Source organism: Pinus tabuliformis, chromosome 5_2 (genome assembly GCF_031772625.1).
Source record: "Pinus tabuliformis cultivar Carrire ecotype Pingquan chromosome 5_2, CPIR1, whole genome shotgun sequence".
In the NCBI taxonomy this organism is placed as follows: domain Eukaryota; kingdom Viridiplantae; phylum Streptophyta; class Pinopsida; order Pinales; family Pinaceae; genus Pinus; species Pinus tabuliformis.
Genome location: NC_142306.1, coordinates 135,030,895 through 135,053,089, shown reverse-complemented (window position 1 = coordinate 135,053,089; position 22,195 = coordinate 135,030,895). Strand labels below are relative to the sequence as shown.

At 37.9% G+C, this 22,195-nt stretch overlaps 1 pseudogene; it reads left to right on the top strand.

Annotated features, from left to right (window-relative positions):
* The first annotated feature begins 10,866 nt into the window (after positions 1-10,866).
* On the top strand, positions 10,867-13,409 carry LOC149157879 (lysine histidine transporter-like 8; annotated as a pseudogene).
* Positions 13,410-22,195: the final 8,786 nt, after the last annotated feature.

Below are 22,195 nucleotides of genomic sequence, written 5' to 3'. Positions count from 1 at the left end.
AGTTAAATTTTATACCCATTTACATGTTTTGAAATTTTTTATCCATCAAATATAGTCTCTTTTAAAATAAACCCGTCATTGGTAACTTTCAAATAATTTTGAAAAGTGCCATAATGACGGGCATATAGGAAAATTAGAAGTTTGAAATTATATATATTTGTTCATGAGTAGCGACTACCATTATTTTACTTCCAAAATCAATAAATGTATTCAAGGTTGGTAACTCCCTTTTGTGTTTTGTACTCGTGATTTCAGAAATCCTGACAAATTAATTTAAAAACATGTAGTCATGATATGGCCTCACCTCCAAGAACAAGGATGCCATTTCTTTCTCTGCATGGAGAACATAGGTATCCAAGCTCACATGATCTCCATAGCAATAAAATACAACCACGTAGAATTATTAATAATCTCTGCCTCTGGACTTGCACATTTGTCACACCTGGAAGGCGTATCTGGAGCTCATACTATCACTACCGTTTTACTGCACACAAATATCGTTAAGGTATACCATAAAAAAATACTTACAACAACCATGGGGTTCCAACTTCCCAATATAAGATATGGTATATGGGATAATATTTTGGGGCTCATGGGTTCATGCATTGTTTTCATCATTTGTATAGATTTTTCATTGTCTTGAGTGCATTAATATTGATGGAAATTTATTGTGTTGGAGTACTCAACGAAAGTGGAGTTGCCCATGCAAGGTAGGAAGAGGGCAATCTCATGAACAAAGATGAATGGTGAGGTGAGGAATGTGGGTAGCATGTGTTTGTATACTAAATTAGTTATCCATGTTGGATATGAAGATTACTTGGGTGGTTTTATTGTTATGAGAATGGGAACAGAGCACATAAAATTTAAGGAAGAATAAAATTCATCTGAGTATTTCATGAGGAGCTTCAGGTTGCAAGTGCCTTTCGGGACTATGCAGGAACCATGGGGAGAATGAGAACTAGTCTCAATACCTGATCCAGGTTTAAGCAAGAATGAAATAAAGTACAGAAATAACCATAAATACAGAGATGCAGCATAAATAATACTTCATTTCATTAATGTAAAATACTGAAATATGCTTACAAATAGAAATGTAAATAAACCAGCTAGGGCGATGGTATCTTATCTCTGAGAAGAGATGTGGTGGCTACATGCCTCTAAGCTCTGTTACAATGAGTCTCAAAGGCCTATTTATTGTTGAGAAATAACTGAAACCCTAAACATACAAAAGCATAACCCTAGGAGATGAAATGCCAAACTGTAGGCTCCGTTTTGGGTAAATTGGTACATCAACTTCTTGGGGTCATAACTTTGGCATACAATCTCCGTTTTATGCATGCAATATCTCGTTAGAAATATCTATTCGAGGAATACAACTTTGGGAAGAGCAAAATTAGTCCATGGACCTGTGTTGCAAAATCGGTCCATGAACCCATGTTGCTCCCAGTTTTCCCAAAAGACATCATTTAAGGCCTTAAAACGGCTTCGGAAGTTGAGGAGCCGAAAAACTACTAAAACTAGTAAATTGTGCTACAATTAGGGAAACTAATGATCTAGATTTAAACAGGAAAGAAACATATTACAGATATAAACATACATATAGAGATGCAACAGAAATAATAGTTCATTTAATTACTGTAAAACACTGAAATATACTTACAAACAAAAACGGAAATAAACTAGCTAGGGCGATGGTAGCTTATCTCTGAGAAGAGATGTGGTGGCTACATGCCTCTAAACTATGTTACAATGAGGCTCAAAGGCCTATTTATTGTTGATGAACAATGGAGAACCCTAAGCATCCAAAAACCTAACCCTAGAAGATGAAATGCCAAACCATGGGCCCCGTTTGGGTAAACTAGTACATCAACTTCCTAGGGTCATAACTTTGGTATACGATCTCCATTTGACACACAAAATACCTCATTAGAAAGATCTATCCAAGAAATGCAACTTTGGGAAGAGTAATATTGGACCATCCAGCAATGTTCCTCCATGTTTTCCCAAGAAACTTCGCTTAGGGCCTCAAAACGGCTCTGGATGTTCAGTACCCAAAAAACTACTAAAAATAGTAAATTGTGCTACAACTAAGGAAATTGAAAAGATGAAAGAAAAAATGGTGGGGGTCCAAGTGGACTTGGTGGGTGGCCACCAATATACACCTCGATCATTCATCTCCCCTTAGGAAGCATTGGTCCCCATTGCATTGAGTTCCTCCATGAGATGAGGAAACTTTTGCTAAATTTTGTCCCCGGTAAGCCACTTGCCCTAGTGAAGGAGTTGGCATTCTTTGACAATTTGATACAGTTGGATATTCTGCTGGTGAGTGTGCTTGATCTATGTTTCCATGATCTGATCAGTTGCAGCTTGTTCTAGGCAATCTGGATTTATCTCTGTGGGTGTGAGCTATTCTGCAATGTCAGATGTGTCTAGTAATGGTGGAAACTATGGCCGAAGGTGGTCCACATTGAACACTGGGTGCAGGCCAAGGAATGGTGGAATGTTGAGCTCAAATTCATTGTCTCCCACAACCTTGGCAATGGTGTAAGGACTGTATCGGAGTCATTTCAGTTTCCAATAGGCTTTGGTAAGGCCTTCCTTTTGCAAATTCAAGCAGACATTGTCGCCCACGAGAAACTTGTGTGGCACCCGATGTTGATCATGTCGTTTCTTGTACTTGCCATTTGATTTCTCCATAATGTCATGGAGCTGCTGGAAAATATGTTCAATGTGCTCAATGAAGCTATTTGCCTTATCTGTTTCAAACTAGACATGAGCTGAATCTGCGTGATTAGCTACAATTGGCATGGCCATATCAATGGGACATAGTGGCTGGAATCCTAGGCCCACCTGAAAAGGGTTGTGGCCAGTTGAGCTGTGGAGAGCTCAATTGTAGTTGTGATAAACATAGGGGAGGATCTCCTCCCATGTGCATGGATGCTTTGAGTTATACATCCGCAGAATGTGTACGATCATCCTGTTCACAAGCTCTGTCCTGCCATTAGTTTGAGGATGGAAGGCTGTGGACTTAGTTAGTTTGGTGTCTAGTATTGACCAGAGACTGGACCAAAATGTACTAAGGAACCTGCTATCCCAATCTAAGATGATACACTCTAGGATTCCGAAGTGTAACCACACTCATTCAGAGAAGCGTTTAGCAGCGGCATCTGTTGTGATATTATTCTTGTGAGCCACCATAATGGCCATCCTTGAGAACCTGTTGATGACCAAAAAAACACAGTCATTTCCATGCTTAGTATAAGGCATGCCTGACATGTAATCCATGGAGATGGATTCCCATGTTCAACTAGGGGTAGGCAGTGGGGTATAGAGGTCTTGCTTCTTCATGGTCGGTTTGGCAATGGCGTAGGCAGTGCATGATCTGATGTACTTCCCAACATCCTGTCGAAGATTAAGCCAATAGAAATACTTTTGTAGTACAACCACCATTTTCTCGACCCCGAAATGCCCAACAGCCCAACTGTAGTGTGCTTCCCAAATCATCTTTGCATGCCCGCTTGAAGGAACACAAGGGTGACCCAAGTCACACAACAGGGCATCCTGGAGGTGAAAATCTAGAACATGTTGACCCTCCAAGATTGTCTGGTATGTGTGGCCAAATTATGGGTCGCTTTTGTAGAGAAGTGGCCAATCGGAAGTTTCTTGCCCATAAGAGTGGAGCACGGTGGTTAACAACATGATCGGTGGTCGACTGAGGCAATCTCCAACATTATTGGTGTTGCCCTTCTTATACTTGATATTTAAATGGAACTGTTGTAGGTATATGGACCACTTCTGATGGCGATCATTATGCAATTTCCCTTCGATTTGTATGAATTACAGGGGTTGGTGGTCTATGTGGATGACCATTTCCTTCCCCAAAATGTAATGCTTCCACTGTCAATAGGCCTGCACAATGGAATACATCTCTTTGTCATAAGTGGGATACTTTCAAACTATGTCTAAAAGTGGCTCACTTTGATATGCCATTGGATGCTGGTGTTGAGTAAGGACTGCCTAAATAGCATAGTCAAAGGCATATGTCTCAATCTCAAATGGTTGTTGCAAGTCTGGTAATGCGACCACTGGTGTCCAGCAGAGGCGATCTTTCAACTCTGTGAATGCCTTCTGTTAAGATTCAAACCAAAAGAATTTTGCTTTTGCTCCTCCCTTGGTGACTTCACTCAAGGGCCAAGTGATATGAGAAAATCCCAAGACGAACATGCAGTAGAAGTTGGCTGACCTAGAAAGTTGCAGAGATTTGTCAGAGTGGTTAGAGATGGCCAATCCCGAATGACTTGGATTTTGGCTAGATCCACATGCACCCCTCATTTATCAATAATGTATCCTAGATACTGAACCTGTGTCATGCCAAAAGTACATTTCTCCAAATTGGCACATAACTTGTGTTGTCACAATGTTTGGAGAACGTGTTGGATGTGGTGGAGGTTCTCTTCCCAACTCTGGCTGAAGATCAAGATGTCATCAAAGTATACCACTACAAATGAGTTGGTGAATGGCTGCAAGATATCATCCATTAGCCTCATGAAGGTTTGAGGATCATTCGTCAATCCAAAAGGCATAACCAACCATTAAAATAGGCCCTCCTTAGCTTTGAAGGCAGTCTTCCACACATCAGAGGGTTCGATTGGTACCTGGTGATATCCTAACATCAAATCGATCTTTCTGAAATATTTTCCCCCCTTCAGTTGTTCCAAGAGGTCATCAATCCATGGGATTTGTTACTTATTATGGACAGTGATCTTGTTTAGCACCTGATATTCAATACAGAGTCTCCGAGTCACATCCTTCTTCTGTACCAACATGATTGGGATCCCACAAGGCGATGAACTCAGACGGATGTGACTTTTCTACAATAGCTCCTGAATCTGCCTCTTGATTTCATCGTTCTCCAGCATGGAGCACCGATAGATTGGTTCATTAGGCAGCGGCACACCTGTGGTTAGATTGATGGAGTGCTTGACCTAACAGTTAAGAGGAACCCTTGCGGGGGAGGTGAAGATGTCCTCATACTCCTCCATGACCTTGTCCATCTGTAGTTGTCGTGCAAAGGGGCCCTTCCTAGAGGTCATGGCCACCATCTTCTTCTTTCCTTGAGGGCGTATCATCAGGAAAATAAATTTCCCGGTTTTGGAAATGAGCTTCCTGCATTGTTTTGCAGTAACCAAAGAGATGACAATAGGAGGTGCTACCTCCTGTATCCTGTACAACTTATTTCCCAAAGTAACAATAACATCAAGGGGCCTTGATTCATACACAAAATTCCACTTCCGCAAGTATGGTTGTCCTAATAATACATCACAAACATCAAGGGGAGCAACGTCACACAATACCTTATCCATGAAGGGCTTGATGTTGTATGGCAGGCGACACTACTAGCTTACGTGAAGATCCTATCCTTGGTGAACCCACCCGATGGTGTAAAATTGTGGATGTCTTATGGTTGGTAAGCCTAGTCGCTTCACAACCTCTACTGAAATGAGGTTCTTTTGGCTCCCGCTGTTGACAATGAACTATAGTGGGGAGCCTTTTACCCACATCTGGGAGTGGAATAGATTCCTCCTTTGGACCTTCGAGTTCCTCCTTCTAGATATTCATGGTGGCAACGATGGCGTTGGGATCTGCATCGATAATCTGCTTCCCTTTGTCATTCCCCTTGTTGGGTTCTCACTCAAAGTTAGAACATGCATCTGATTCTAAAACCCTTAGCTCAGCCACTAGCGACTACTTTGCCCAACACTCACTTGTATTGTGAGTGGAGCTCTTATGGAACTCACACCACTTTCCTGTGTCCTTTTTTGGCTTTACAGTGCTGTTCGTTTCTTACAGCTTTGGTGGGTTGTCTTGGGCCGCCCCGCCTTGGCTTTTTCCTTTGTTCTGTGGTTTGGGGGCACCATTCCCTTGCTTTGGATTCGCATATCTAAAGTCTTGCTTCTTCTGTTCAAAATTTTGATCGTTTTTTATGGCATATCAGTGTGTCGTGCCGAGCGAGGAGATGTTCAGGAATTCTATTTCTTCCTGGATGCACTTGTGCAAGCAGCTGTAGTATTTGAGTAACAAATGTTGCTCTGAATCCTTGATACCCAAATTTGTGCAAAGGGTATGGAAAATATTGGTAAACTCTTGCACGTCTTGGTCCCTTCCCTGTTGCAGCTTTATTATTTATCATCATAGCTTCCAACAAGGTAGTATTGCTCCTTGATGGTAGTCCAGAATGAATCCCAAGTGGGTGTGGCTGAAAACATTGAGGCCGTACTTTCATCCTTCTGCTTGCAATATGTTTCCCACCAGTCCTTGACATGGGGGGCAGCTTTGAGAAAGGCGCAAGTAATATTTTCTCGGCCAGAAAAATTATGAATAGAAAAATACCCTTCTAGCATAATTAACCATTTATCTATGTTGTTTGCATCTATTCGACCCTCAAATAGGGGAATGTCAAAGTTAACTTATACCTTAAAGGGTGTGGCGCTTCCATCATCACATTCATTTGTCGCTCAAGGGTCTCTTCGAGCAAGATATCGATAGGATGTCCTACCCCCTCATCTTTCTTTTCATCTGCCATGGGAGGCTCTCAAGATTTACGAGGCTTGTCTTGCAAAGGTTTGAGCAATTCAAGCCCTAACTCCTTATATCCCGACCTTGTTGGGGACATGCAAGGAAAGACAGAGAAAGAGCAGACTGCTCTGATACCATTGATCCGGATTTAAATAGGAACACAACGAATTATAGATATAACCATATATATATCTATATATATATATATATATATATATATATATATATATATATATATATATATATATATATATATATATATATATATATATGCAGCAGAAATAATACTTCATTTAATTACTGTAAAATACTGATATATGCTTACAAATAGAAATGGAAATAAACTACCCAAGGCGATGGTAGCTTATCTCTTAGAAGAGATGTGGTAGCTTCATGCCTCTAAACTATGTTACAATGAGGCTCGAAGGCCTATTTATTGTTGAGAAACAATGGAGAACCCTAAACATCCAAAATCCTAACCTTAGAATATGAAATGCCAAACTGTGGGCCCGTTTGGGTAAATTGGTACATCAACTTCTTGGGGTAGTAACTTTGGCATATAATCTCCGTTTGACGTGCACAATATCTCATTAGAAAGATCTATCCGAGAATTACAACTTTGAGAAGAGCAACATCGGTACATGTACCCATGTTGCTCACAATTTTCCAAAAAAATGTTGTTTAGGGCCTCAAAATGGCTTCGGAAGTTCAAGACCAAAAAACTGCTAAAAATAGTAAATTGTGCTACAATTAAGGAAACTAAAGAGTTGAAATAAACAATGGTTGGGGTCCAAGTGAAATTGGCAGGTGGCCACCAATATCCACCTAGATCAACTGAAAAACTAAAAGAGACAATTGTGGGGGTCCAAGTTGGATAGGTGGGTGACCACCAACATCCACCTAGATCATCCTCCACCCTTAAGAAGCAATGGTCCCCATTGCATTGAGCTCCTCCATGAGATGAGGAAACTACTGCTGAACTTGGTCCCCGGTGAGATATTCTACAAACCATGTTGTGTCTAGTAATGGTTGACGGTGGTCCACATTGAACACTCGGTGCAGACAAAGGAATGGAGGAATTCTGTGCTCAAAAGCATTGTTTCCTGTAGCGTTGGTAATGGTGTAAGGACCATGTCGAAGTGGTCTGAGCTTCTGATGGATTCTGGTAAGGCGTTATTTCTGTAGATGCAAATAGACTTTGTTGCCCACTTAAAACTGGTGTGGCATCCGATGTTGATCATGTCGCTACTTGTACATGGAATTTTCAAGAATGGAGTGGCTATAGATCGACCTAATGGGTAGAGGTGCTCTGGAAGTTAGATCAGCCAAATGCTTAACCCAGCAGTGAAATAGTACCCCTGTGGGTGAGGAGAAGATGACTGTATCACTCTTCTGTTATTGCTGCTGTGTAGAGGAAAACTTCGCGAGATTCATGGATGTGGTGATGATCTCCCCTTACATTGGGAGTGAACCAGATAGAAAATGAATATCCTGGTCTAGGAGATGAGCTCGCTGCATTTCTTTGCAATGATGAAAGAGGTGGCAGTAGGTGCTACCTTCAATATCCTATATAATGAATTACCCAAAGAAATAATAACATCGAAAGGCCTTGACTCATACATAGCATGTCACCTCCATAAGTATGGTTGGCCTAATAGTACATCACAAACATCAAGAGGTACAACATCACACAACACCTCATCTATGAAGGGCTTCATGCTGTAGGGAAGGTGGCACTACTGGCAGACTCGAAGATATCTTCCTTGGTGAAGCCACCTAATATTGTACGGTTACAGGTGTGGTGTAGTTGGTACGCCCAACTGCTTCATGACCTCTGCTTAAATGAGGTTCTTTTGGCTCCCACTGTCAATAATGAATTGCAGCAACGAACCCTTCACCCACACTTGTGAGTGGAAAAGACGCCCCCCTCCTCTGGATCTTCAGACTCATTCTTCTAGATCTTGGAAGTGGCAACAGTGGCACTGCGTTCCACATCAATGATATACTTCCCTTTGCCATACCCCTTGTCGAGTTCTGACTCAGGGTCGGAACATGCATCTGATTCTGAAGCCTTCAACTCTGCCACCAGTGACTACTTGGTCCAACACTCACTTGTGTTGTGAGTGGGGCTCTTATTGAATCACACCTGGCAGGGAAGGTGGCACTACTGGCAGACTCGAAGATATCTTCCTTGGTGAAGCCACCTAATATTGTACGGTTACAGGTGTGGTGTAGTTGGTACGCCCAACTGCTTCATGACCTCTACTTAAATGAGGTTCTTTTGGCTCCCACTGTCAATAATGAATTGCAGCAACGAACCCTTCACCCACACTTGTGAGTGGAAAAGACGCCCCCCCTCCTCTGGATCTTCAGACTCATTCTTCTAGATCTTGGAAGTGGCAACAGTGGTGTTGCGTTCCACATAAATGATATACTTCCCTTTGCCATGCCCCTTGTCGAGTTCTGACTCAGGGTCGGAACATGCATCTGATTCTGAAGCCTTCAACTCTGCCACCAGTGACTACTTGGTCCAACACTCACTTGTGTTGAGAGTGGGGCTCTTATTGAATCACACCACTTTTCTTTGTCCTTCTTTGACTTTGCAGTGTTGTTCTTTTCTTGTGGCTTCAAAGGGTTGCCTTGGGTCACCTCACCTTGTCTTTGTTGTTTGTTCTTCGAATTCGCAGATCCAAAGTCTCGGTTCTTTTGTTTAAACTTCTGCTCAGTATTGATGGTGTATCAGTATGTTTTTCCGAGTGAGGAGATGTTCAAGAACTCCATCTCATCCTGGATGTACCTATGTAGGTAGTCACGGTATTTGAGAACCAAATGCAGCTTAGAATCCTTGATAACCAACTGTGTGTCAAGGGTATGAAATATGTTTGTGAACTCCAGCACATCTTGCTCCCTTCCCTGTCGCAGCATGGTCCACTTTATGTATTTGTCTGCATAGCTTTTGACAGGGTAGTACTTCGTCTTGATGGCATCTTGGAATGAATTCCAAGTGGGTGTGGCTGAAAATAGTGAGCCCGTAGTTTCATCCTTCTACTACTAGTAGGTTTCCCACCAGTCCTTAACGTGGGGGGTTGCTTTGACAAGAGCGAAAATAATATTTTCCTGATTGGAAAAATAATGAACAAAAAAATACCATTCTAGTAGATTTATCCATTTATCTATAGCCTCAGCATCTTTCTAACCCTTGAATATGGGGATTTCAAAGTTAACTTGTACCTTAAAGGGTGTGGTGTTTCTATAGTAGTTGTTGGAAGCCAATGCGTCACCTCTGGGTAGCTACTAAAGGATCTGGGAAAAGTTTTCCATCATCGTGTTCCTTTGTCGCTCGAGGGCCTCTTCGAGCAAGATTTTGATAGGATCTCCTGCCGACTCATCTTTATTGTAATTTTCTATGGGAGGCCATTGGGATTTGTGAGGCTAGTCGTCCAAAGGTTCAACCAGTTCAAGCCCTACCTCCTTATACCCTGACCTTGTCGGAGACATGCAAGGAAAAACAGAGACAAAGTAGACCGCTCTGGTACCACTAATTTAGATTTAAGAAGGAATGCAATAAAGTACATAAATAACCATAAATACAGAGATGCAATAGAAATAATACTTCTTTTGATTAATGTAAAATACTAAAATATGCTTACAAAAAGAAATGGAAATAAACTAGCTAGGGCAATGGTAGCTTATCTATGAGAAGAGATGTTGTGGCTACATGCCTATGAACTCTGTTACAATAAGGCTCCAAGGCCTATTTATTGTTGAAAAAAAATGGAAAACCATAAACATCCAAAAACCTAGCCCTAGGAGATGAAACACCAAACTATGGGCCCTGTTTTGGGTAAATTGGTACATCAACATCCTAGGGTCGTAACTTTCTCATACAATCTCCGTTTAACATGCACATTATCTAGTTAGAAATATCTATTTGAGGACAACCGATTTGGGAAGAGTAACATCAGTCTATGGACCCATGTTGATCATACGTTTCCCAAAAAATGTCGTTTAGGGCCTCATAACGGCTCCAAAAGTTCAAGTCCCGAAAAACCACTAAAAATAGCAAATTGTGCTACAATTTAGGAAACTAAAAAATTGAAAGAGATAGTTGTGGGGGTCCAAGTGGGATATGTGGGTGGCCACCAACATCCACTTGGATCAATACCACCCATGCCCATGGGTGCCACACCCCATTTCACCTCTGGTGCTCATTCTCCCCACCACCATATTTCTACCAATTCTCCTTCTCATGTTGTTACCCCTAGGTAGATATGCCCCAAATCTTCACAAATGTCTGCCAGCACTTGCCCTCCTTCATTCTTATCATCTCCTTTTGTGCTCAGGTCCCCTCAGCTCAAGGCTCCCAGGACACCATGGACTCCTTTCCTTATCTGTCTCAGGTTTCTGAGCCACATTGAGACTCCCAAGAGAAGGGTTTTGACCAATATGAAGGCCTATCTAGAGGATGTTGGTCACCTCACCAAGCTCAATCCTCAAGATTTGTGGCTCCCCATCATAGACTCTAGGAATGGGAATGCTTAGAATGTGGTGTTTCATAATCTCAATGCAAGGATTGGGTTTCAGGCCTTGATTTTGCCAATGGATTTTACCTTCTTGGGATGGTATCAGGATGTTCTTGATTTCTATATTTTTTTCTTTCATGTTTCAATGTTTTTTTTTACAAAATTGCTCTTTAGGTCCATCAAAATATGATATAATGTCAGATCACATGGATGCATTTTGTAAAATAATTTGAAGTGATTTTAGATTCATATTGACCCTAATTTGTTATACTTCAAAAATGACCAAATTCCTTAGGTTATCAATCTCAAAGTTTACACACCCACTTGGTGTGATTAAATCATATTGATACTGCTATATCTACCTAGGTTGTAGAATGTGCCTATGTATAATTTGTTATTCCAATGTAATGTACTGAATAAATACATGGGTTGCTTCTGTAGAATGTGTCTCAGACCAATGGAATGTAATACATAAAAATGTGTGTTGTTTTGAGTGTGTTTATTCTACAACCATTGTTTTCATTTGAATTTTATTTTCTCTTTGATATTTGTAATGTGACATTCATTGATAATTGTACTATTACTTAGAATTAATATTTATTAGTTTTACATTTAAGTAGATCTATCTAAACTCCATAATTCTAGATTTGATCAAATAAAAATTGTATTTTTTAAAATAACAAAGTTTTCACCCACTTGATGGAGTTAAATAATCATTTAAGCTATTAGGATTCAAAATCATTGATATTACTACCTCTGCCTTGTCTTTAGAATGTTCCTTTAAGAGCTATGAATATAGAAGTGTGTTGGTGTGGGTTTATTCCTTCTGCAACATTGTTGTGATTTGTACTGTGTTTCCCAAATTCCAGATCTATTCAAATAAATATTAAATTCCTAAAAGTGACAATTTTTATGTTTTGAATTCTTAAAGGTAACTTTTTTTTATGTTTTTTCACCCACTTGATGGGGTTAAATAGTCCTTTAACCTATTGGGATTCAAAATCACTGATATTACTACCTCTACCTTGGTTTTAGAATGTACCTCTCAGAGCTATGAATATAGAAGTGTGATGTTGTGGGTTTATTCCTTCTACAACTTTTTTGTGATTTACACTTCCTTATCCATGAATGTAAACATGATTTGGGGAATAATTTGTCTGACCATAGCATACCTATGGCAACTCTACACTTTGTGGGTTCTTATCATGCTGCATGAAGATGTTCCCAGGAAATGCTACAACAAATATGTGTAGCTTGCAAAATATGCGTTTGGTAACAATAATAGATACTTTATGTAATTGAAATCTTGATATCTAGTTTTCCTTATTACTAAGCTTAAACTACCTGTGTGTTTCAGTTGGATATCAAAATGTGGATTGCAGTCTCTAATGTAGAGTCGATACAATATTCAATTTTAGGTAAAAACATCTAAGTTTAGATATATTTGTTGTAAACCTAATAGCTTGAAGTATATATTAATGTTGGATATAATAATCCTATATGGAAGGAATGTATGGATGCCAATTTGTCTTTAAAAATTGCAGGGGAGAGGCTTGGTGTATGGTTGACTATGTTTCCAACTATTTATCTATCAGTCGAGATGGAAACTGCCCTAATATTGATTGGTGGAGAGACAATGAAGTTGTTTTTTCAAATAGTTTGTGGCCCAACTTGTGGATCCAATCCACTTACTACAATGGAATGATATTTGGTTTTTGTGTCCACTTACTACAGTGGAATGATATTTGGTTTTCGTATCCCTTTGCATTATTTTGTCCTAGCTACCTAATCTTAACTTCATTGCAAGACTCTACCTTATAGGTGTTATAACTGCAATTACCTAATACACTATGGTCTAGGGTTTGTCCACAAGAAAACCTAGACACTTGGGCATATCTTACAAAAACCTGAAGTCCAAGATGGATAATACAACAACATAATTATTTCTTTGACTTCAAGGATCACAATATTTGTCTCGAAATATAGGTATTGTTCTTCTGTAGCAGCATAGGTTTGTGTTTCCTTATGATTTCTTATCTTTGTCTATATTTTCTAGACAAAGTTACATGTTGATAGATTACCTTATCAATGATCTTTCTTTCCTATGAGACTGAATATGAATTCTATCTAAGAATGCAGGCTACTATGCCATCTAGTCTCAAGCATCCTTCCTCTATACAAATGTGGAGGGGAGCAAAGGTTTCTTATTTACTTGTGGCCATGTGCATGTTCCCCATTGCAATTGGAGGTTAATGGGCTTATGGATATTTTGTAAGTATCGATCACTTGCCTTCTCAAACTTGTATTTGAGTAAAATCATAAATGCTCTGACTTTCTATATCTTATTGATCTATTTTATGGCAATAAATCTCATGCTGCTAATTTATTTCTTCATAGTTTGTTATGCCAAGTTTCCAACAATATATTTTCCTTCGGTGCCTTAGGAACCTGCATCATTCAAATTTTGTTGTTAATTGGTTGGTCTCATAATATTCTCGTTCATATCATTGTTCATAAACAACATAGTCTTTCACCATTACGAAGTATCATGAACTTACTTTAATTAGTATCATTTTGGAATTATGCATTTGTTACCTAATGGATCCTCCTCTATAACCATATTTAACTTGTGTATAGTTTTCACTTCTTCTGATATGAGTAACAAAAATACAACCATGTTGAAGAAAACCGTGTTTGAAGTTGTTTCCTTGGTAATTAAGGAATTTGGTTCACTTAACCTAGGTGTAGTTTAGGTTGAGGCTTCTTACATTGATATTGTAGTCAATAGTTGATGATTACACCTGCTTTATCAAACTAGACACATAAGATTCCTATGATCTAAATCCATTCTATGTACATATCCTCTGTGTGACAATGTTACTTCTCTAGTTTTGTTGGGCATATTATTGTCATAGGCCTCTCTGTCATGTGATGTTTTTTTTACTGTAAGAGTGTCCTAAAGAATTGTATCCCAATGTCTCCCTTATTTTATTTTAGTTGTAACAAAGTTTTCTTCACTTTTATCAATGGTTAGGTTGTTATAAAATTTATGAGTTTTCCATTTAAGTTAGACCATCAAATGGAAGTTGTTCCAATATTTATGGCTTCATTTCTCTCTTCATTACGGTTGCACTTCCCTTTCTGTCTAGCCTTGGAAGTATGTTAGGAGGTTTGAATCTGCAAGTGACTTTTTCATATATTTTTTTTATGTGGGTCTGTATTAAGAAATTTTTAGAAGAGCTAACAAATTTTTAAAATATGGGTGACTTGGGGTTCTTGATGATGCTACACAGGGTAAAATTAAATATTACAGGTCATGTGAAGGGCAGTTTAAATATAAAACTATCATAAAAAAATTCACGGATGGGCAGGGACACATCAAATTTCACCCCTGATCCCGTTCATTGTGAAAACACCACAATGATAGGACATTTTCCAAGTGTCATAATATTCCTTGGAACAATTATTCCAACCCATGATGTCCTATTAGACTGCCTTCCAGCCTTTGATACTCTGTCCTACGCTTGCAAGATTTTATGATTATGATCAACACTATTGCAAAACCATGTAATATGTTTCATTCAGAACGATTTTCCCTTTTTCACCTATATAAATATTGAAGACTTTTTCTTTTGCATTGGTGCTATACCTATCAAAATGGTAGGTCAAAGGAGATGTTCCCTAGAATCTTCTGAACTTTATTGAATAGTCTCCTCTCTATTTCCATCCTTACCTTTGTCTTCAGTCTCTTCTCTGGCAACATCTGCATTTCGAATTTCTATTTTGACATCATTGCCTTCTTGATTGGTTGCATTAGATGAATGATTCTTCAGCACAGATTCAATATCAGCAGAAGAATATCCAGCAAGCTTAAACGTCTCAACAGAAACATCCAGGTTATATTTCCATGTTGGATGTTCCCAATGTAAACTCCACTTATTCCTAATATGAACTCCACTTGTGAGCATTAAAAAAGCATGTTCCCCCAAAATAGATGGATATGAGATCTCATTACAATAGCTTGTTATATTGCTTCGACAACGGATGCTACTATTTCCTTAGTAGAATCTCCATCAACCTCAGCCAATTTATTTTTTTCTTTTCGGGATCTCGTCCTTGTTGGTTGCAGATGGTTCTTTTAACTCATTTTGGTGCTGCCCTTCTAGCTTCTACCAAATTTCAATCATAATCTGCATCTTCTCCTTTCCACTATTGAAAAATTGGATAGTTTATGAACAATCCCATGTACCAAGATCAACCTTGCTAGCCAAAGCAAGAGACCATCGAAGTTTTTCACTTTCAAAATATTGTTGACCCAATGCAAGAAATCCCTAATAGAAGTCAGGTTTTATCCTCAATTATTCCACATACTTTTTTCCATTTTGGGAGTATTGATCCTGGACCTAGTCATATGCAGTCTGAAGTTGTTCCATAACCAGATCCTTTGAAGGATTTTCATCCAAATGAATCCACTTCCTAGCTGTAAACATATGGACATTGCTCCTATTGAAGAATAACAAAGCTGCAATCTCCTAGAACTTGCATGTTGCCATCTCAAAGAGGTGTTGGGATTATTCACTGACTACAAATTCCTCCAATGCCTTAGAGCGTAACTCCATAACTAGCTCATGTAGATCCAAGTGAGCATCTGGATCAATGACTACATGTGTGTGAAAAAATGAAGCAAACTCAAATAGCCAGTCATCAATTCCCACTTCTTTTCCTTCAATCACATCCCCATTTTTGTCTTTACAAGTTTCCTCCAAGGATACCTACATATTAAGTTATTTTTTCTCATCTTCTACTATGTTACCATTGCTTTCTCCTGATGAACCAAAAGCATTCTTCTCTACTTTAACATCCTCTTCCTGAGCTCCATTTACTAGAGGTTCCTTCTCTTATTCAATCAATGGTTCCTTCTCAGGATTCACCTCGATAACATATAGCCTCAAAGGTCATTTAAAAAATGTTGATTAGAAATGCTTTCTTTGTCATTCAAGGCCCCACATTTAGAGGAGTCTATGTTTGATTCCCTATCCTTTTCTGCTCAACAAATTGAGTTGTAGCAGATTGTGCCAATCTAAGATCTTCTGTAGTTGTAATAGTCACAAGATACCCATCCAAATCTTGTATTTTATTAAAACTGCTTTGGATGAGGAGAACTATTTCCTCACTATTTCTGTCAACTCCTTAAATTTGCATTTATCTGGCTTTTAGCTAAACCTTATATCATGGCCAAAAATAAGTTGCAATGGCCTCCATTTAATTTCTTCATGTGCTTTCTTCATAGGTTGAGGGTCATGTTTAACATAGTGACCTTGAGAAAAATTAGATTCTATGGATATTACTCTGGAAGATGCTCTGGAAGATTCTGAGGCCAAGGCCTTTTATGGTGAAGAAGACCCTTTGGAATAAATTGGCAAAGGAGGTTCCTATAAAGGGGGCTCACTGGATTGACTACTCAAGTAATCACTAGGAAGCCTCTCCTGTTTATTTTTCTTCTTTGGCATAGGTCTAGTAGGTAAACAAGGCCGCATACCACCAACAGGAGTTCCTCGAACTGCTGATACCCCCACTATTGTAGGAGAAGTCCCTAAATAGGCAGGTAATGTGGGCCTATTTTGCAATTCTTGCTGAGCATCTTGCTTGTTCCCAAGAGCAAGGTGTAACCTTTTGATGAGTTCATATCCATCATGGTGATTCATGTCAACCTACAGAAGGGCCTGCACATCTTGCATGGCTAATTGGAGTTGCGGAGTTTTAAGAGATCGTGAGATTTTGGATTCAAAATATATAGTTAGTTGATGCCCAACAATATGCAAAATTCCTTGAAGACATTTTCTATATGTGAAAGGTGTCTCAACTCAAATCGTTCAGCAAACAAGAGTTCCTCGAATTGATGATGTCCCCACTGCTGCAAAAGAAGTCCCTAAAGAGGTAGGCACTGTGGGCCTATTGTGCAGGCCTTGTTGAGCATCTTGCTTGTTCCCAAAAGAAAGGCATAACCTTTTGATGAGCTCCAATCCATCATGGTGATTCACATCAACCTGCAAAAGGACCTACCCATCTTGCATCACTAAATAGAGTTGCAGATTCTCAAGGGATGGTGAGGTTTTGGATTCAAAATATCTAGTTAGTTGACTGCCAACAATATACAAAATGCCTTCAAGACCTTTTCTATATATGAAAGGTCTCTCAACTCATATCTTTCAACAAATTGGAGAACATGCCAAAAATTGATATTGTTATTCATAGTAGAACGTTCATTGCGATCCAAATTATTGAGCTCTCAATAGGAGGATTTTACAATTCAAAACTAGAGATAGGAAAAGGTCAAATAGGAGATTGGAAATGAGAGAGGTGATATTTGGAAACATATTTCTTTCCCTTGTTAATTTTATTGTTCCTCAAGAGGCCTGGAATTGCTGCTAAGAGAGCTGAAGTTCTGTATTTTGTATATTTATCCTGTAATAATTTGTCATTTTAGTTTCTTTGTTTTTTTGTATATAATGTTTATTGACACACGCGTAGAATCAGTGAAAGGTCAAATTAACACATTATAAACTAAGTCAATTATTGAATATTTAACAATAGGAATTTGGAACTATCTGCTATTAATTAAGTAGTTATTGTGAAGAAAATTAATTACAGTAGAGGAGAGGTATATTGTGGATGTGTGTAAATGATGTTTGTGTTCAATGTTGAGAGATTCAATCTGAGCAAGAACATATTGCATAGGTTTCTATGTGAACATGTGGGAAATGGATTGAGACACTTTGTAATTCCCACCTTGGAAAAGTCGTCATTAATTCTATCTTTTAATTTCACTTGAAAAATAAAAGAAAAGTGAAAGTCTAATATTTTGAAGATTTAGGGATTTAAAGGTTTGAACAAAAGCCAATCCCATTCAAGGTCTGTTGGCACCCAAAATTTAAACATGTGGAGATGAGCCTCGTTAAACTTACAAAACTAGTTCACACAACCAATATTCTACAATGATCTCATGTGGGATGTGTTTGAGTGCTACATCACTTTGTATCTTTTTCTTAGTTAGTGCACATAATTGGAGTTGCAGACTTTCAATAGATGGTGAGGTGCTTGGATTCAAAACATCTAGATAGTTGACTCCAAGCAATATAACAAATGCCTTCAAGACATTTTCTATATGTGAAAGGTCTCTCAACTCATATCTTTCAACGAATTGGAGAACATGCCAAAAATTGATATTGTCATTCATAGTAGAACATTCATTGCAATCCAAATTATTGAGCTCTCAATAAGAAGATGTTCCAATTCAGAACTATAGATAGGAAAAAGTCAAATAGGAGCTTAGAAATGAGAGAGATGATATTTGGAAACATAATTCCTCCCCTTGTTAATTTGATTGTTCCTTAAGAGGCCTAGAATTACTGCTAAGAGAACTTGAGATCTGTACTTTGTATATTTATCCTGTGATAATTTTTCATTTCAGTTTCTATTTTTTGTTTCTTTGTATATAATGTTGATTGACACAAGCAGAGAATCAGTGAAAGGTCAAATTCAAACATTATAAACCGAGTCAATTATTGAATATTTAGAAATAGGAATTTGGAACTATGTGTTGTCAATGAAGTGGTTATTATGAAGAAAATTAATTATAGTAGAGGTATATTGTTGATGTGTGTAAATGATGCCTATCTTCAGTGTTGAGAGATGTAGCCTGAGAAAGAACATCTTGCATATGCTTCAGTGTGAACATGTGGGAAATGGTTCGAGACAATTCACAGGTGCCCACCTTGGAAAAGTGGTCATTGATTCCATCTTGTAATTTCACTTGAAAAATATAAGAAAAGTGAGAGTCTACAATTTTGAAGATTTATGGATTTAAAGGTTTGAACAAAATTCAATCCCATTTAATGTCTTTTGGCACCCAAAATTTAAAAATGTGGAGATGATCCTCATTAAACTTACAAAAATAGTTCACACAACCAATATTCTAAAATGATTTCGTGTGGTTTGTGGTTGAATGCTACATCGCTTTGTATCTTTTTCTTAGTTAGTGCACATAATTAGAGTTGCAAACTTTCAAGAGATTGTCAGGTGCTTGGATTCAAAACATATAGTTATTTGACTCCCAACAACATACAAAATGCCTTCAAAACATTTTCTATATGTGAAAGTTCACTCAAATCAGATATTTCAACAAATTGGAGAACATGCCAAAAATTGATATCGTCATTCATAGTAGAACGTTCATTGCGATCCATATTATTGAGCTCTCGATAAGAAGATGTTCCAGTTCAGAAATAGCGGTAGGAGAAAGTCAAATAGGAGCTTAGAAATGATAGAGGTAATATTTGGAAATATAATTCCTTCCCTTTTTAACTTAATTGTTCCTCAACAGGCCTGCAATTGCTGCTAAGAGAGCTGAAACTCCGTGCTTTGTATATTTATCCTGTAATAATTTCCCATTTCAGTTTCTTTGTTTTTCTGTATATAATGTTGATTGACACAAGAGTAGTATCAGTGAAAGGTCAAATTCACACATTATAAACTGAGCCAATTATCGAATATTTAACAATAGGAATTTGGAACTATCTGTTGTCAATGAAGCGGTTATTGTGAAGAGAATTATATACATTAGAGCAAACGTACATTGTGGATGTGTGTAAATGATGTCTGTCTTCAATGTTGACAAATACAGGCTGAGCAAGAACATTTTGCATAGGTTTTGGTGTGAACATGTGGGAAATGGTTCAAGACACTTCATTATTTCCCACCTTGGAAAAGTGTTCATTAATTCCATCTTGTAATTTCACTTGAAAAATAAAAGAAAAGTGAATGTCTAATATTTTGAAGATTTAGGGATTTTAAGGTTTGAACAAGAGCCAATCCCATTCAGTGTCTGTTGGCACCAAAAATTTAAACATGTGGAGATGAGCCCCATTAAACTTACAAAAATAGTTCACACAACCAATATTCTAAAATGACCTCATGTAAACTATGGTTGAGTGTTACATCACTTTCTATATTTTTCCTAGTTAGTGCACATAATTGGAGTTGTAGACTTTCAAGAGATGGTGAGGTGCTTGGATTCAAAAAGTCTAGTTATTTGATTCCCAACAATATACAGAATTCCTTCAAGACATTTTCTATATGTGAAAGGTCTCTCAACTCAGATATTTCAACAAATTGGAGAACATGCCAAAAATTGATATTGTCATTCATAGTATAGCTTTCATTGCAATCTAGATTATTGAGCTCTCAATAAGAAGATGTTCCAATTCAGAAATAGAGATAGACAAAAGTCAAATAGGAGCTTAGAAATGAGAGAGGTGATATTTGGAAACATAATTCCTTCCCTTGTTAATTTAATTGTTCCTCAAGAGGCCTGGAATTGCTGCTAAGAGAGCTGAAGCTCCGTGCTTTGTATATTTATTCTGTAATAATTTTCTATTTCAATTTCTTTGTTTTTCTATATGTAATGTTGAGTGACACAAGCGTAGAATCAGTGAAAGATCAAATTCAAGATTATAAACTGAGTCAATTATTGAATATTTAGCAATAGGAATTTGGAACTATCTGTTGCCAATGAAATGGTTATTGTGAAGAAAATTAATTACAGTAGAGGAGAGGTACATTGTGGATCTATGTAAATGATGCTTGTCTTCAGTGTTAAGAAATGCAATTTGAGCAAGAACTTGTTGAATAGGTTTCAGTGTCAACATGTGGGAAATGGTTTGAGACCCTTCACTCGTGCCCACCTTGGAAAAGTGCTCATTAATTCCACCTTGTAATTTCACTTGAAAAAGAAAAGAAAAGTGAAAGTATAATATTTTGAAGATTTATGGATTTAAATGAAATGTCAAACCGACTCCAAGGATGCAAGGAAATGTTGAACTTCCTAATTACACAGCAGTTGAGGCCTATCGAAGGTAGCATGAGGTTTCAGCCCAGGTATCCTTTTAATTTATAAGATAATTTCACAGCTCTAAAAGTCATTCATGTTTCAAGATATCTACTTTTGTACATTTGCTTGGGGAGGTAGCTTTAACTAATTTTATCAAATAGAATACATGATTTTGTTCTTGTAAGAATATCCAATGGTTTGGGTGATGATTTGGATATTTTCTCACAGCATTTCTCACTACTTGAGTTTGTTTTCACATTTAGTTTTCAAATTCTCTTCTCTATTTTCTAAAATTGTTGTGGTTATACTAATAGTGGGTGTAGTATACCTAGGGGGGAAATATGGGAGGTACCCAAGGTAATAATGTAATAATGGGATGAGCCATAGTAATAAATAAGCTGCTTAACCCATATCATGTAACGGACCACAAGTAGTTAGCAATAATGTAATAAGCACATGGTATCAGATAAATGGTATTGAGGGAACCATGGTAATGACCCATGGTATTGTATGTATGAGGCCTATATAGAGGCTAGAGACTCCCCATTGAGAGATGTCTAGGATTGTTGTATGAACAAGCATATGGCTTGTGGAGTGTTCTCCTTCCTTAAGGAGTGAATGTATGGTGTTGCCCTACCTTAAGGGTTTGATATCAATAAAGTGAATCATTTCTACCTATATTCAGATCTTGTTATTTTTGGTGATTATTTGGAGTTATTGGGTATATTGGTATTATGTTCATATATTTTCAGATAAGATCTATAACAAGTGGTATTAGAGCACTTTCTTGGGCAAAAGTGGAGAGTTTTTTTTAATTTTTGCAGTAACTTTCTGGGGTGGCGAGTTTTTAGATAAAATCTATATGGTTTAGGGAAACGTATGCAAAATATAATTGCAGATCTGGATTCTTTGTGAAAAAATACCCAGTTTCAAAAAAACAATCGGCCAAATTGAAGTCCGGATAAAGGAAATATCGCTAATCTAAAAATCAGTGGCGTTGCAGACATTTTTTGGGGCGGCGAATTTGCAGATCACATCTGTATGATTTGGGGAAAAATCTACAAAATCTAATTGCAGATCTAGGTTGTTGATGAAAAATACTTAAAAAAAAATTAGTCGAATCGGAGTCTGGAAGAAGGAGATCTCGCTGATTTAAAAATCAGTGTTGTTGCAGACATTTTTTGGGGAAGCAAGTTTGAGGCGCAAA